The 16288-nt window shown below is 39.5% G+C and overlaps 1 long non-coding RNA gene across 3 annotated transcripts in view; it reads left to right on the plus strand.

The window, feature by feature from the left end:
- LOC141424118 (uncharacterized) overlaps window positions 1-16288 on the plus strand; it is a 50139-nt gene that overhangs the window by 26370 nt on the left and 7481 nt on the right. For all 3 annotated transcript variants that reach the window (XR_012448986.1, XR_012448985.1, XR_012448987.1), the window contains exon 2: window positions 3492-3701. This is a non-coding gene — a long non-coding RNA (uncharacterized lncRNA). The remainder of the gene's footprint in view (window positions 1-3491; window positions 3702-16288) is intronic.

The following is a 16288-nucleotide window of genomic DNA, read 5'->3' on the forward strand; positions in this document are numbered from 1 at the left end:
TTCAGAAGCCATTGGCACTTACTAACATTTCTGTGTGAAACAAAGTTCATCACTGGATGAGTCAATTGATTATCTTGTAATGGGCATATTTTTTAAAAGTTGTCATTTTAACTACCTCCCCACTCTTCCCCTTCCTCTCTTCACGCCTACTCCCAATTCTGTCTCCATCTCTACTGAGTTGAGGGCCAGTCGCCTGAATCCATACAGTAAGCAAGTTAATTAAGGATTCTGTAATGATTATGCAGAACCAGGAGCACAAAAGACAGGCTAGAAAATCAGACCCAGGCAGGCACTGAATGAACTCAGACTCCAGATACCACTGCCTACACCCCAAATTCCAAAATGGAGTTTGTGACCTGTTAAAAGGAAACATGGATGGTGTTTATAGCTGCATTTTTCACAACACCTCAAAGGTGGAACCAACCCAAATGTGCATCAACAGATGAACAGTTAAACAAATGACAGAATATACACATAATGAAATATTGTTTGGCTGTAATAAGGGGCTGATACTTGCTATAATGTAGGTGAATCTTGACAATATTATGCCACATACAAGAAGCCAGACAGGGAAAGTCATATTTTATATTCTTCCATTTACATGAAATAAGCCAGAATTGAGAAATCCAGACACATAGAACGCAGAATGAGAAGAGGAGAGGACAGATGTAACCACTCAATAAACATAGGGTTTCATGTATGAATAAATGAATGTATGTATGTATGTATGTATACATTTGGTGGACTAGGGTTAAAACTCAGGGTTTCACACTTGCAAAGCAGGCACTCTATCACTTGAGCCACACCTCCAACCCATTTTGCGATGTTTATTTTGGAGATGGGGGGAACCTCTCACACTAATTGCCTGGGCTGGCCTCAAAACTCCATCCTCCTGATCTCAACCTCCCAAGTAGCTAGGATTACAGGTGTGAGCCACCAGCGCCCAGTGGGTTTTATTTTTTGCAGAATGAAAACATTCTGAAACTAGAGGTTGTGGTTGAACAGTATTGTAAATATATTCAGTACAATGCACTCTTTTGATTGTAAAATTGTTAATTGTATGCTCTGCACATTTCACCTCCGTGAGAAAGACTGTGATGTAATCACTCACTCATTCACTCACTCATTCATGACTACTGGGAGCACTCTTTCCATCAACCATGTGTCAGGCACTGTGGTGAGCACCTGGTACACAATGTTGAAACACTTAATGAACCTCATGGAGTTTACATTCTAGTTGGGGAAGTGATACAACAAACAAACAAACCTGGTAAACCTGGGGTGCTTTAGCTGGAGAGGTCAATGAAGGCCTTTATAAGGAGGTGATATTTAAGCTCAAACATGAAAAATCAGAAGCCATGCATTGAACAAAGCATGGTGAGGCACGCCTGTAATCCCAGCTACTTGGGAGGTGGAAGCAGAAGACTCTGACAAAAAAGTAGCAAGACCTTGTCACATAAACAAAAATGAAAACTAGACAGGTGGGGTTGTACCTCAAGTGGTACAGTGGTTGCCTAGCACATGCAAGGCCCTGGATTTGATCCCCAGTACTGGGTGGGGGACAGAGCCAGGGAGGAAAGGCATGCACAGGAAGAAAGTTACTGGAGGAGAGCATGCAAATACAAAGTTACGAGTTTGTCATATCACAGGAAAAGAAAGGAGTCCAATGTGGTAGACAAAATAAGTTGAGGTGAATGTGTAAGGAGAAGTTGGAGAAATAAGCTGGAGCCAGGCCGTGCGGGCCCCATGCAGGCCACATTCAGAACCTGGATGTTACTCTGACTGTGATGGGAAGCTATTGAAGTTTGAAGCAGAGAAGTGATGTGCACCTTTCAAAAGATCATTGTCACATCAGAAGAATCAGTTGGAAGGGGACAGAGTAGAAACAGACCATTTATCAGGCTGGAACAGTGGTCGTGATGCAGAATAATGACAGCCATGACTAGAGAGTTGGGGTGGATATGGAGAGAAACAGACAGGTGTAAGATCTATTCTGGAGGGAGAGCTGCCAGGATCTGTTGACAGGCTGGGTAGGTAGGAAATGGATTAAAGGGAAGCATTAGGAGCTACAAGAAAGTGTTGGCCTAGTCACCTGCACAGATATTGGTGTCACCCAGAGGTGGGGTTCTATTAACTCTTTGTTGCTGCTGTGGCAAATTATCAGAAATCTAGCATCTTAAAACAATGCACATTCATTATCTTCTGTAGGTCAGAAGTCTGACACGGATCTCACAGGCCTGAGATGCAAGTGCAGGCAGGACTATGTGCGTTTGTGGAGGCTCCAGGGAGGAAAGTGTTTGCTTGCTAATCCCAGTTTGTGAAGACTACAGCAATTTTTAGTTTATGCCTCCGGTCCCCATCTCAGTGCCAGCAAAAGAGACTGTCAAATCTAATCTCTTTGAGCTTCCTTTCATTATCACGTGTCCTTTGACCACAGCTGGGAAAGTTTCTTTGCGTCTAAGGATTAGATTGGACCTACCTGGATAACCACACTGGCATGTCTTTCCTTCTATTTTCCATGATCGCATCTTCTCTCTTCTGTAGAAGAGGAAGCTCTTCTACTTTTAAGAATCCTTGTGATTACATGTGAATCCTTGTGATTACGATTATATTTATATCAATACATACATACCATAAAGGGTTTCACTATGTTGCCTATCTTGACCTCAAACTTGCAATGCTCCTGACTCAGCCTCCAGAGTTCTGGGATTAAAACTGTGTGCCACCACACCTGGCTCAAGTCATGGTATTTTAAGTCATGGTATTGGACAAGATCACTTACAGAACAAGAAAGGGCAGACAGTCCATGAACAAGCCTTATCTACAGCCCTCCAGCGTTTAGAGATTAGGTAGAGTAGGTGGAGCTAGCAAAAGAAAACAAGAGGAAGCCAGTGAATTAGGATGCAAAGGATAAAAAACAAAAACAAAATGGTATCTTGAAAAGCATTTGAAGAAAGGAAAATGTAATATGGTGGAGAATTGGAATAAGAGCAGTTCAGAGAAGTGACCTTTAAATTTGGCAACAAGAAAGCCACTGAACTTCCTAAAAGATGTTTCAGTGGTGGCAGAGTGAGTATGAGGAAATGGAAAAGGGATATTAGACAGTATTCTGAGGAGGTCTGGCCATAAAGAGGAAGAGGAAGGAGGAAATTAAGCACCTTTTGGGGGAGGATGTTTATAAAATCAGAGGAGAATTTGGTGTGCTTTGGATAATTGATTTGTGAGTGTGTGTTTGTGTGTGTGTGTGTGTGTGTGTGTGTGTGGTACTGGGGTTTGAACTCAGGGCCTTACACATGTTAGGCAGGTGCTCTACCACTTGAATCACATCTCTAGCCCTTAGTGTATTTTTTGTTTACTTTTTGAAAACTGGAATAAACAGGATTGGTAGTTCTCAAAGTGTGGCTCTCAGACCAGCACCATTCATATCAGCTGGGAACTTATTAGAAATGCACATTGCTGACTTTCACCCGCATTCTTATTGATTACTCTAGGAATGAGATGCAGAATTGAGGAGGCCTTTGGGAAATTTGGAAACCACATCAGGTTTGAGAACTAATGCTGCAGTAGCAATGGCCTTGATGGAATGAAGACGAGGGACTGATCTTACAGAATAGAGGAGATGCCTATGTCTGCCACAAGGAGACAATAGAGGAAGAATGGGACACTGACTGAATTGAGGACATTTTCCCTGGGAAAAAGAGGTAAAGTTGCATATCAGTCAAATAAACTAATGTCTGCTCTTCCCTTCTCCCCCATGCTAAGGATTGAATCTAGGGCCCCATGCATGCTAAGCGTGTGGTCAACCACTGAGCTACTTCCTAGCCCTGTTTTCATTTTTTAACATAGGACTGATGCGAGAGAGAAAGGAATGCTTTAAATATTTGATATGTTAATTTTAAGAAGACCTAAGACAAATTGTCAATGGCATGCTCAGAAAGGATTGGGATATAAAAACTGGAGAGCAGGAAGTTGAGGTGGTATGTGGCTGATTAAATCTGAGAGATTTCTCATGGTAAAACAGTGGCAGGTGTCCGTATCAGGACTTCCCTGCTAACATTTTGTCATCTACCTTGCTGAAGACAGAAGAAATGTGCTTATCAAATTGAATTTGGCGCACAATTGGGAAGGCAAGCACACATGTTTGCTGACATAATGTGATTCAGATAATTCTTGACAAATTGGAATGAGGAGCCTGAAACTAAGGAGAAAACTGAACAAGGACAAAGTGTATGCATTTTATGGTATTTAGTGAGAGTTTTGAATAAGATTAAGATTTGGATTTGGAAACTGCCTACAAGTTCCCTGTGAAGGAGAAGTTCAGTCTTAGCCTGGATGAGTGAAAGTGAAGTAGTCCAATCAGGAGATATCCCTGTCCTTTTCTAATTGTCATCTAAGCTACTAGGCAGGTTGTGTGCAGTCCTGTAGGATGTTGAGGCTGAGAGGACATTACGCATTGAGCCGTAGACAAGTGTGGCGAAAGGTCTGGAAGGCATATCATAAGAGGAAACTCATGACTTGGAACTCATTCAGTCACACAACAAATAGTTCTTGAGCCAGACATAGTAGCTCTTTGTGCTATGGACAGAGCAGAAACCCTAAGTCGTTGTTCTGTCTCATGGTACTTAAAATTAAGTGGATGACATTAGTTCATTAACATGAAAATAAATAAATAAAGCAGACATTCTACCACTTGAACTGTGTCCTTTTTTTGGTGGTACAGGGGTTTGAACTCAGGACCTTGAGATTGCCAAGAAGGCATATACTAAAGTGCAACCCATCTGTGTAAGAAGGTCATGTAACATAATGCACCAATGCACTGTAAACTTGAATAATGGGAGCAGGGTGATAAAGAGTAAGTAATAGAAGGGGTTAATCTGATTATACACATGTGTGAAATAACAGGACAAACCCCCCTTGATCAATCAATATACACTTAAACAAAATGAAGAGCAAGAAAGTAAAACAGGTCTTATCTAGGGGTGAGTACCGGTAGGAGGGGGAAGGGTAAACAGAGAGGGTGAATGTGATGGAAGTGCTGTGAATTTATGTATGAAAATAGAACAACAAAACATGTTGAAATTGTTCTGGGGGAAAGGGGATATGGGGTGAATCTCATGAAGATATATAAGCATATATCTTATATCATGTATCTTTTTTGTCATGCAAACAAAAAAGAAAGAAAGAACAAGCAAGCAGATATTTATAAATAGTGATCATTACTGTGAAGAAAATGAAGACAGACAACAAGGGAGAAACAGAGAGGGATTAGTGCAGGAGCATTTGCAAGAGAGGCCAAAGAACATCTGTGTAAGGATGGAGCATTGAAGCTAAAACTGTGATAGCTAGAAGGCAATACTTTGCAATTGGAAACAAAGCATTCTTTGCAGAAAGAATAACATATCCAAAGGCCACGAGGCAGGAATGAGTCTGGTGTTCTGATGGAAAAGAAAGAGAATTAAAGTACAGTGAGTGAGGGGTGCAAAGCCGTCAGAATGTGGACAGGAATGAGATTAAGGTAGCCTGTTCTAGGCCAGGTTTGGGAGTTTAGATTTCATTCTAAGCGAAAAGAGAAACCTTTGGAAAGTACTAAGTGGGAAAGGTTAAGATATGAGTTATGTTCTTAAAACATCAGTTGGGATTTTATCTAGGGAATGTGTTATTGAAGAGATGGAAGACAAGATGGCTTGAGGACAGGGCAGGAGATCAGAGCAACAAACAACTCAAGAGGGGATTGATGGTGGCCCGGATTATGGTGGAGCCAGTATGGACCTGGAAGGACAATAATACACTAGACTGTGTGTTGGGCAGTTTCCAGCCACTTACCAGCCAACCCTGAAAATCCTACAATAGCTATAATCATAGGAGATGCTGTTGGTTGAAGGAAAAGGAAGGGAACTGATTTCAGGTCAAAAAGCACAAGGGTGAGCAGATTTTACATATGCCTTCCAGGATAACAAAAAAACCCTTAAATCTGTGTGGGAAAAAAACAAATTTCACACAATAAATATAAATAAGAGTCAGCTCTCTTAAAAAAGATTCTGCATGATAAAACATTACAGCTCTTGAAAGACATCAATCAAATACAGAATGTGAAACTTGAAATTTAATCTAAATCTTCTCAATGTCAATTTAGCACTTTGCTTCTTTGAGGTTTTGGGACCTTATAGGGACCTCTAGATCATGTCTCATTCTCCAGCATATGTAACTACTACCTCCTAGGCACAGAGGACTACCTCTGAATCCCTTCTTTCCCTCACCTACACATTGCATCTTTAGTCTTTTTTTCACCTACTTTTGGCCTTATTCTTCCCATTACCCCTTCCCATTTTCTTCCTTGATCTACCCCACTCCCTCCTAGTGTCTGAATTTTCTAGTCTCCTTGATCTACCCCACTCCCTCCTAGTCTCTGAATTTTCTATATATATGATTGTAGGAATATCTCCCTAAACAAATTCAGATCATGTCATTCAGTGTGCTCATGTGGTTTTATTAAGTCCCATTGCCAACAAAGATAAGACCCAATGCCTCAGCTGGCCATTGAGAACCTTTCTTCATAGGATTCCAATCGCCTGCATCTTGCATTCTTCCCATTTCCCAGTGATCTTGACAACATGAGTGCGGGGGGGGGCTAGAGTTTAATGATCACTAAATTATATTCCATATATCATTATCTCCATTTCACAGAGGAAAAAGGGAGCTTGTTTGCAGTACTGACATCCTATTCCCACACTCCCGTTTTTGCAGTGTGTTTGCCTTTCCTCTTTTCAGGGGCACAATTTCTTTCTCCACCTTTTGAACCTGGTCTTGACCCTGAGACTTGCTTTGGCCAATAGGACTTTAGCAATGTGATAAAAGCACAAACTTAAAAAGTGTATATGGGCTTGCTCTCTGTTATTTTATTATCACATTATTGTTGCTGTGGGTTTGTACAAGGTGGCATTTACAAAGGTGCTTACAATGTATCTTAGTTAAATTCACCTCCTCCATCATTCTCCCCCCTCATTCCTTGAATAGTTTTAATAGATCTCATTTTCCACTTTCATACATGAATAAATATTGCCACAATATTCACCCTCCTACAACCTTTCCTTATGTCCTTCCCCCACTTCCACTGGTGGCAGGACCTGTTTTACCTTCCTGTCCTCCATTTTTGAAAAGACATTGTTTGTTTAAGATAGCTACACAGAGAGTTTCATTATGACAGTGCGATGTATAAATAGAGACATTTTCATTTTTCTCCTTTCTACCTGTCTCCTCCTTATGATGATTTTAGCAGGTTTAAAAATCCTGTATTTATTCTTGTGTAGAAAGTACATCAACCATATTCATCTTCTTTACTTCATTGTTTTACCCTCCCTCTCCTGTTGGTGACCTCCCCTTCATGTGACCTGTTTTTCATTCTTGCCCTTTGTTTTTAGGGTGTGTGTTCATAGTTCACTGGGGTTTTTGCCTTTATATTATTGTATGTGTACATGAATTGTACTTAACACAATGTAACCCCCCTCCACTGTACTTCCTTGCCCTTTTCTCCCTACTCTGTTGTTTAACAGTTGTCAGTGTGTTTCCTTGTGTGTTGTTCCTATACAGATGTGATATTTTGGATATTTTTCATTATTATTTACTATCTTTCTTTCCTTCTTTTCCTCACCCCTCGGTCACCTCTACCAGTCCCACTTTTGGATACATGTTCTATATGTATTTTTACGTATATATAATATTGCTTGTATTTGTATTGAACCTATATGTCACATATGAGAGAAAACATGCAACCTTTGGCTTTCTGAACTTGGATAACTTCACGTAACATGACGCTCTCCAGTGGCAAATGACAAAATTTCATTCTTCTTTATGGCTGAATAAAATTCCATTGTATATAAATACCACATTTTCTTAAACCATTCACCAGTAGTGGGGCATCTTGGCTGTTTCCATAGCTTGGCTGTTGTGAATAATGGTAATTGCACTCTTTTGTTTATGGTTTCAACCCTGAGACCATGGTGTGAACAAGCCCAAGCTAGCTTGCTGCTTATGGGGAGGACAGCTCCTCCTGATTGCCCAGACAGGAATGTGAGTGAAATGTTTGGATCAGGCAGCTCCAACTGAGCCTCCATATCATTCTGTCCTTATGTTTGATCCCAAGAGAGTTCAGAAGTGCTTCAAAGAGTGTAGTCCACACTAGACACACACAATCGCTAGCTCATTATTTTAAATCTACTAAATTTGGAGCTGCTTTGTTCCACAACAGTACATAAATCATTGTTAGAGAGTGGTGGTGAGTTGCTCCAAATCTCACGGGAAGTGCTGGAGCTGAGATTCCAACATAGGTTTGTTGACTGCATTATTCATTCTCTTGCCAGGACATACCTATTTTTACCAAAAAGCTACCCATGAGTTTAGACTATATGTGAGTGAAGAAGGCATGATCACATATTTAATGAAGACCCAAACTTAAAGAAATAGTTCTTAGAAGAATTGGATAGGTGGTTATGCTATTTTCTTATTAAATTGAACAATGACTTTCAAAGTCCTCAACCAAAAATAAGGTGTTTGCCCTATATTTAGAAAGAAGCCCTTGGACAAACTTTTCTCTGCCTCTAGAGAACAAAAACAAAACACCTTTGTCAGCAGTCTTTAGCTATTCTTTTTTTTTTTTTTTTTTTTTTGTAGGGGTGGAGGAGAAGGCTCCAAACAATCACCTAAACAATCACTGAGCTGGGGGGTGGTCTATCCTTTTGCTCATAGGGCTACTAGAAAGTTGTTCTTGAGTCATTAGAATCATTGCACACAATGGCAAGAAGAACTATGAGCTCTGACATGATGATAAGCACCCTGAATATCACAGGTAGTTTTGCTTCAATTGTCTTTTAATAGGATAAGAAAAGGGATTAGAGATAGTAGGAAAGACAGACCATCCTTTTCCTAAAATTTCCTCCTTTCCTATGGGTTGGTGAAGGGTGGTCTTGGAAGTTCATTAGCACTCATTTCTGAGGGAACCTAGACCCTTTAGGTATTTTCTGAAAAGCTAATGATAACATATTTATCATTCAGTAGGTCTCTCAAGAGTAACCCCTGGCCAAAGAATGAAATAGACCGAGGTAGTGTGAACTAGTTTTTATATTAGTATAAACAAAACCTAGCTAGAAGGGTAAATCGAAAATTACATGTAGGCTTGTTAAACCATTGTCTGAATCACTGCAATGTGGAGAAATGGAAAAGTACGGGCTCTCTGTCAGAGAGAATTGGGATGGTATCCTAGTTACAATATCATGTGATCTTTGAAAGTAGCATAACTGTTGGGATTATGCGTATTAAAAAATGTAATGTCTGTGAACAGCTTAGTACACTGCTAGTCCCTTGTGTGTCCTAAATATGTGTCAATTCCTGAACGTGTTCTGGTAAAAAATTACGATCTAGTATTTACTTTTTCTCGTGAGGCTGGGGATTCCACCCAAGCTTTGTGCATGCCAGGTAAGCTCCTTACTACTGAGCTAGACCACCAGTCCCCATGCTATTTTTATTTAATTTTATATTATTTGTGACAAAGGTCTTGTTATTTAATCCAGGCTGGTCTCAAACTCACAATTCTCCCACCCAGCTTCTTGAGGGACTAAGATTAAAGGCATATGCCTGCCTGTTACTTTTGGAACAGCAGAAATGAAATATTTTGGGGAGAGAGAAGGAAGATACACTTAAGGTGAATCTCTGTGCTACAACATGGGTGAAACCTGAAAACATATGCTAAATGAAATAAGACACAGAAGGACAAATATTGTCAGAGTCTGCTTATATGAGGTACTTAGAATAGGCAAGCTTATAGAAACTGACAGTAGAATAGAGGGAAGTTGCTGCTTCTTATTTAATGGGTACATTGGAGTGGTGAAAAAGTTCTGGAATATGATAGATGGTTGTGCAACATAATGATGTATTTAACGCCACTGAATAGGACACTTTAAATGGTTCATACAGTAAATTTTATGTTGTACATACCTTATAACAATGAAAAAAGTTTTTAAAGCAAATCTTTAGTAAGTGGCACAGTATGAGCCTCTTCCTATGTGCTACTGAGGATATGAAAAACAAAAAGTCTCCAATTTCAGGGAGAGAATGTCAAGCTCCCGAACACTTCTGTTCTGCTTAGCATCCATGTTCTACCTTCATCTCCACATCAGGTTGAATGAGAACTGATTTATTAGGAAGCAGTTGGCTCCTCCTGTACACTTTAGGTCAAGTTCTCAAAGAGGATGGACATATCCATTCTTTCCTTCACTCCACTGGGAATCCATTTTTTTCTAAGCTGAGACACATCTGGAGGAACATGGGCCAGTAGGCACCTGAATAGGCACACAAACTAAATATAACGGAGATATTAATGTTGGGGACCATGGCAGGAGTCTTGTACAACCATGTTAAATCTATGGATTCATGCAAATGAGATAGAACTGACTTTACAGGTGGGTAGATCCACTGCTCCCATGATATCACCTCCATTCTGCCGGCCTCATTTTGTGCCTTCCTCTTCAGGCTCCACATGATGACCTCAATTCCAGCCTCACAGCTTGTGCTGGCAATTCTTGGGAATTCCATGTCCTCATACCACATTATCCAGAAGGATATGTGCTTCTCTTGGTAGTTCTTAGGAAGAGAGGGAACATTGTCTTAGTAGTCACAGCAAACATGTCTTCAAATCTCATTGGTACTGCCTGGTCACATGCCCATCTCTGAGCTCTTCACTGTGGTCAAGAAGATGGATGAGCCAATTGGCTTAAGGCAGGATGAGAATTGTAGTCTATAGTCTCCAGGTGAATGCCTGCACCTGGAGTTGTACAGAGCACAGCTAATACAGCCAATGACAATAACAACCTGAGGATTTATGCCATCCCTTGCCAAGAGTATTAACTCTTTAAGTACAAGAGCTGTATCACCATGCTGTATCTATCTGCTCACAGGGTCTGTCACATTACTTATTGAGTGAAGGAATTATTGTATATGTGCCCAGGAAATTCATTAGAATGCACTCACCTCCCATCTGAGTTTAATGTATAGCACTGATTTTCTAATAGCTTCTTGCTAATGAATGATAACCAACTCTTAAGTTGTCATTATTAATGGAAGTGAGGCCAAGCATACACAAATACGATTTCAGTCTTCTGCTCTATCAGAAAGTGACATTTTGGGGGCTCACACTTGTCATGGCTAGGTTTGAAGGGAAATTCAGCCATCAGAATGCAGAAGTCCAGGGGCAGAAAGAAAGCTCTTATCTGGACCTTCCCCCCACGCTCCACAAGAAAGAGACAGCTACTGACTCTGAGAGTTCTTATGTGAGTTGTAGCTAAGCTGTAAACACTAACTTTGTGTGCATTTTTAAGATTCAATTTCCTCTTTTTATGAGAGTATAAAATGTGTTTTTAAAAATACATAAATCTTTAATGGAAGTGTATGACGGTTGACATGGGAAGTGTGTAAATCTGTCATATACTATACAAGTGCATATTTAAATATGCATATTATGAACATTTAAGGCTGCAATGGCTCAAAACAATGTTGAGTTTCTTATTTGAAACATTACTCTCTAAATATGAATCCACTCGTATCTTAAATACAGATTGCATTGTATGTAAGAGCAACTGCTATAAAATATTTTAATCTAATATTTATTCTTGAATTTTTCTGTCCTTTAGAAATTATCCTGTGTGCTCAATTTACTTTTTATTGTAGATACAAACATAAAAATCTCTCATCTCTAACTTTTTTGTCTTAATGTAGAAACTATCACCTAAATGCAAGCTAGTTTCTCTCCCATAAGTTCATCTCTAGATTCTTTCCTTTATTTCTACTTTCTTGCCTTTAACAATCTCATGCTCCTCTGTGCCTTAAATAATCAAATATGTCAATGTATCCCTAGAGTCGTTCATTGGTACCATAACCTTATACCAGCATCCTCATAGAAATCACTACTCTGGCCAGGGTCTGCCAACATGGGCCATGTTTTCAACAAAGCCATAAAGAAGGTGGTCTGAATCATGGAGAAGTACTACATGCCCCTTCCATACCAGGAAGCACGTGTGTGGGGAAATGGCCATCATTCCTGGCAAGAAACTCCAAAGATCACGCATCTTGGAGTGGATTATGTCATGCACCTCATGAAGCGGATCCAGAGAAGACCCGTGAGAGGTATCTGCATCAAGCTGCAGGAGGAAGAGAGAAAGGAGAGATAATTATATTCCTGAGGTCTCAGTCCTGATCAGAGATCATTGAAGTTGACCCTGACACTAAGGAAATGCTGAAGCTTTTGGACTTTGGCAGACTCTCCAACCTGCAGATCACTCAGCCTACAATTGGGATGAATTTCAAAACACCATGTGGAGCCATTTAAATCTTTCTGCTGCAATGTAATGTGAACAATAAACCTGGGAACACCAAAAAAAAAAAAAAAAGAAGTCACTACTACTTACATATTTTCATGATCTCACATGCCTTGATCAATGACATATTTAGATATTTAACCTAGCCAGATCCTTTGGCGTCCACTTCAATCGATTTTTCTCCATCACTCACCCTCTGGCTCCCTTCAGGAACCAAAGTGAGTAGTCCTGTCACATCTGGTCCTTCAATCTGTCCATTTTTAACTTTCTGGATAAGTGTATTCTCTTCTGTTTAGAAGACAGTGATTCTAGTTTCTTATCTCCTAATGTGCCATCTAATTGCCCTTGCCTCAACTGATAATCACTTTCTAATACTAAATAGTTATTCTAATTTTCTCATTTAAAATTCTTCACAAACTTGCTTTTCCAAATGAAGTACATGTTTAGAGACTTTTGAAATTGGGCTCCAATTTATTGTACAATCTCATCTCCAACTTCTCCCTTCTTCTCTTCCACAAAAGCTTTTGCTCCAATCTATAGGATCATTCAGTCTGTACACACTCACTAAGCTTTTTGTTATTCCCTGGGCCTAATTGTTTTTCTCCCCACCCCCGACCTCTAAAGTTGGCTTCAGTAAGGTATTTTCTGCTTTCCCATCACACTCAATCATTCTTTCTGTACTCTCGCCATCTCCTGTAACCACTTCAAACACCTGAGATGGGCCTTTGTGTGTGCATCCTGCACTTCTCGGAGGAGGTGGGGAGAAGGAAGGCTGTGCACTTTCATCTTTGTATGGACAGTTCCTAGCTTGTGCCTGGTGTTGGCATATACTGAAAAAATGTTTGGTGAAGAAGACTTCATTTTGAATGCTCAGAAAGATCTTAAATTTGACATATGAACTTCCAGAAATAGCAAAAAAAGGAGGCCTACAGATTCAGAGTGCTGTTTGACCACAAGTAAGTAGTGTCCAAGATAAACTGCAGCAAGCTAAACCCATTTCAGGAATCTCTTTCTGTCTTTTAAGAAATGTCTAATTTGAGATCCTTTTCACGTGCTCTCCTTCCAAGGTTTAATGTATGTGATTAATCTTGACTTGTCTTAATACTGCTAGGAATGTGGCAATGACCTCAGCTGAACATTGGCAAAATGATTAATGTTACATGAACTGGATGAGGACTTTAAAAAAAAAAACCTCTAGATCCTCAATAAACACATTCATGCAAGATTCAGTTGCAGACCTTTGCTCAATGGAAAATGTACCATGATTTCAAAGAATAATGTTTAAGGTGCAATAAACAATGTTAAAGGAAACACAGCCCTTGTTAAAGAAAATGCTGTTTCAGGCTAAAGTCCCAGTGATCATAAAAGATATATGATGGCAGACAGGTCCATTCAATGACTAACCACTGATTGAATTTTCCAACACTCCTGGACTTTTGCAGAGATAAACTGTTCACAAAAGGTCCATGTTAAATATAAGGCTGTCATTTCTTTTTTATTTTTATAGTAAGGTCCAAGTGGAGGATTTGCCCCCTTTTCTTTTCTTTTTTTTATTGGTTATTTATATTTTTGAATTTTTTATGATGTGCAAAGACTGGCAAACAGTTGCTATGATTGTCAAATGCCTTAAATCAAGAAGAGAAAGTGCAATAAAACACAGTTTCCATGGTAACACATTGTAACCTAGCACCCCTGGATTATGAGCCAGCACACATCCATGATCATTACTTGTTGACAGGCATAAATTGAGCCTAAAAGCATTAATTTTAGAGATAAAACTGGAATGTGGAGCTAAGTTATAATGTTTAAATATTTCCAAGGTAGCAGCCGCAAGTCAACACCAGTTGCGTTACTACTTAAATAATGTTAATAAACTAAGCATAAACACTTTAAAATTTTATGAGCTTTTTTCTAAAGATGGTATAACAAATGTGTATACTCTCTTGAGGCTGCAAGCGGTAGCTGACATGTTTTTGATCGGGTTAAGATAAATCCAGTGTCAGCAATGATATAGAATGATAGCCAGACATTTTAATGAAGGAATGGTTCCAATATGGAAATAAGTCTTTAAAGTCTTGGTAAGTAGGGAAGCTCCTAAATGCTCGTAGGATATAAATACACAGTTTTTCTTAATAGACATGATTTCCTTCTTTCCCTCCTTCCTTCCTTCCTTCCTTCCATAGACTCAAATAAAATGTGAATTACCACACACTTTTTTACAAATTCACTCTCATGTTCTCAGCAGAAGCACTCTTTAGAGACATTTTAAGGTTTAAAGAAATAATGATTATGCTGTATTTAGCTTCTTCCAGGAGTTTCAGCAGTTACCTATTAACCAATATAGTCAACAATTGCAAGACAACTCACCCCAGGCTGTTTATGACACTTCTAAATGTATTTTTTATGACAATCAAAATAATCTGATGTAATTTAATATGATATTGTGCAGTTGGTCCATTTTCTCGACTTTCACAAGAGTCTACTTCATTTCTCTGATGATTTCTGAGCCCTCTTTCCCTACTAACACTTTCACAGTGAGAAGAGACAGGTCACCCTTCCTCAAAGCTTTGACTTTCTCTGCCCTGAGTGACCAGAGTGACCAGGAGTGACCATCATGCCTCTGTTTCCATATCTGTACTCTTGGATTTACATCTACCTTTGAAGTTTGTTGTAAGCACTTACTGAGATGGAGGTACACAGGGGCTTAGAACAGCATTGGTGCATACATAATAAGCCTTCCGTGAAGGCTAGCCCCCATTGCTGACATCACTGTAATTATGATTGCCAAGGATGTACCCCCCCCAGTGTCTATAGCTGTGCTTCCCATCAAGGCATGCTTAGTAAATGTTTGCTAATTGAATCAGTCTATGTTTTAATTGGACGTTAAAAGAGTGTTTGTTGTAGCTAACTGCCAGCATATGTACTATTTCCAGGAAATTTTGTTTCTCTGTGTTCATTCACTTGCCTGGTACCTCGCAGAGATTCACAAAACACATATTAAGAGACCTCAGAGTGTGCAACAATCCTATTTCCTAGTACTGCTAATTTGTAGAATTAAACCCTTAGGAATACTGCAGGATATCTGAACTATGGTGACACAGACTTGTATTTAACCTATTGACCTGAGAAGGGACCCTCCATCCTTTCATGCAGTGATTCAGAAACTTGCTAGCTACTTCTGTGCTCTTGACTATCTTTTTCAGCTTAGCTTTTCAAGAAAATAACCATTCTACAATAAAAGCAATTTTCTTCCATTCTAAGTCCTTGGTTTATGTCGACATGGTATTCAGTTTGTCTAAAAACATTAAGACATTGACTTGTGCTTTCAATACTCATTCCTATTGGTATTCTTCTTACTCATTTTCTCTCTAGTCATTTTCCTTTCTCCTTCCACAACGGATACTCTCATATGTAGCCATCATCTTCATCTTACTCTTTATTTTATTTTATTTTTTTTTGATACAGTGTCTTGCTATGTAGTCCAGGCTTGCCTCACACTGGCCTCTTGAGTGTTGGGGTTACAGATTGCATATCACCATGGCTGGCTCTCTCTCTCTTATTGTCACATTCTTTTTTTTTTTTTTAATTAGCATACGTTAATGGTACAAGGGAGTTTCATTGTGATAATTCCATAGATGTGCACAATGTACTCTATTTTTCAAATCTCAGCCAGTGCCCTTGTCCTGTAAACTCTACATGCCCGAGTCCAACACATCATTGTGAGTTTTTCCTCCATTTACTTCTCTTCATCTCCTTTGCTACCTCCCATCCAGTCTGGGCTCCGTGGGATGGGCGTTTTGGATTGAAAACTGGCAGTGCAGATGCTGGTATGACACTGGCTTTGTTTGCTGTCTTATTTAGAATATTATCTGATGGTTTGGTGAAAGACATATTTAGAAAGAGGAGTGTGTGAGTAGTTCTTTCCT

Source organism: Castor canadensis, chromosome 6, assembly GCF_047511655.1.
Source record: "Castor canadensis chromosome 6, mCasCan1.hap1v2, whole genome shotgun sequence".
Classification (NCBI taxonomy): domain Eukaryota; kingdom Metazoa; phylum Chordata; class Mammalia; order Rodentia; family Castoridae; genus Castor; species Castor canadensis.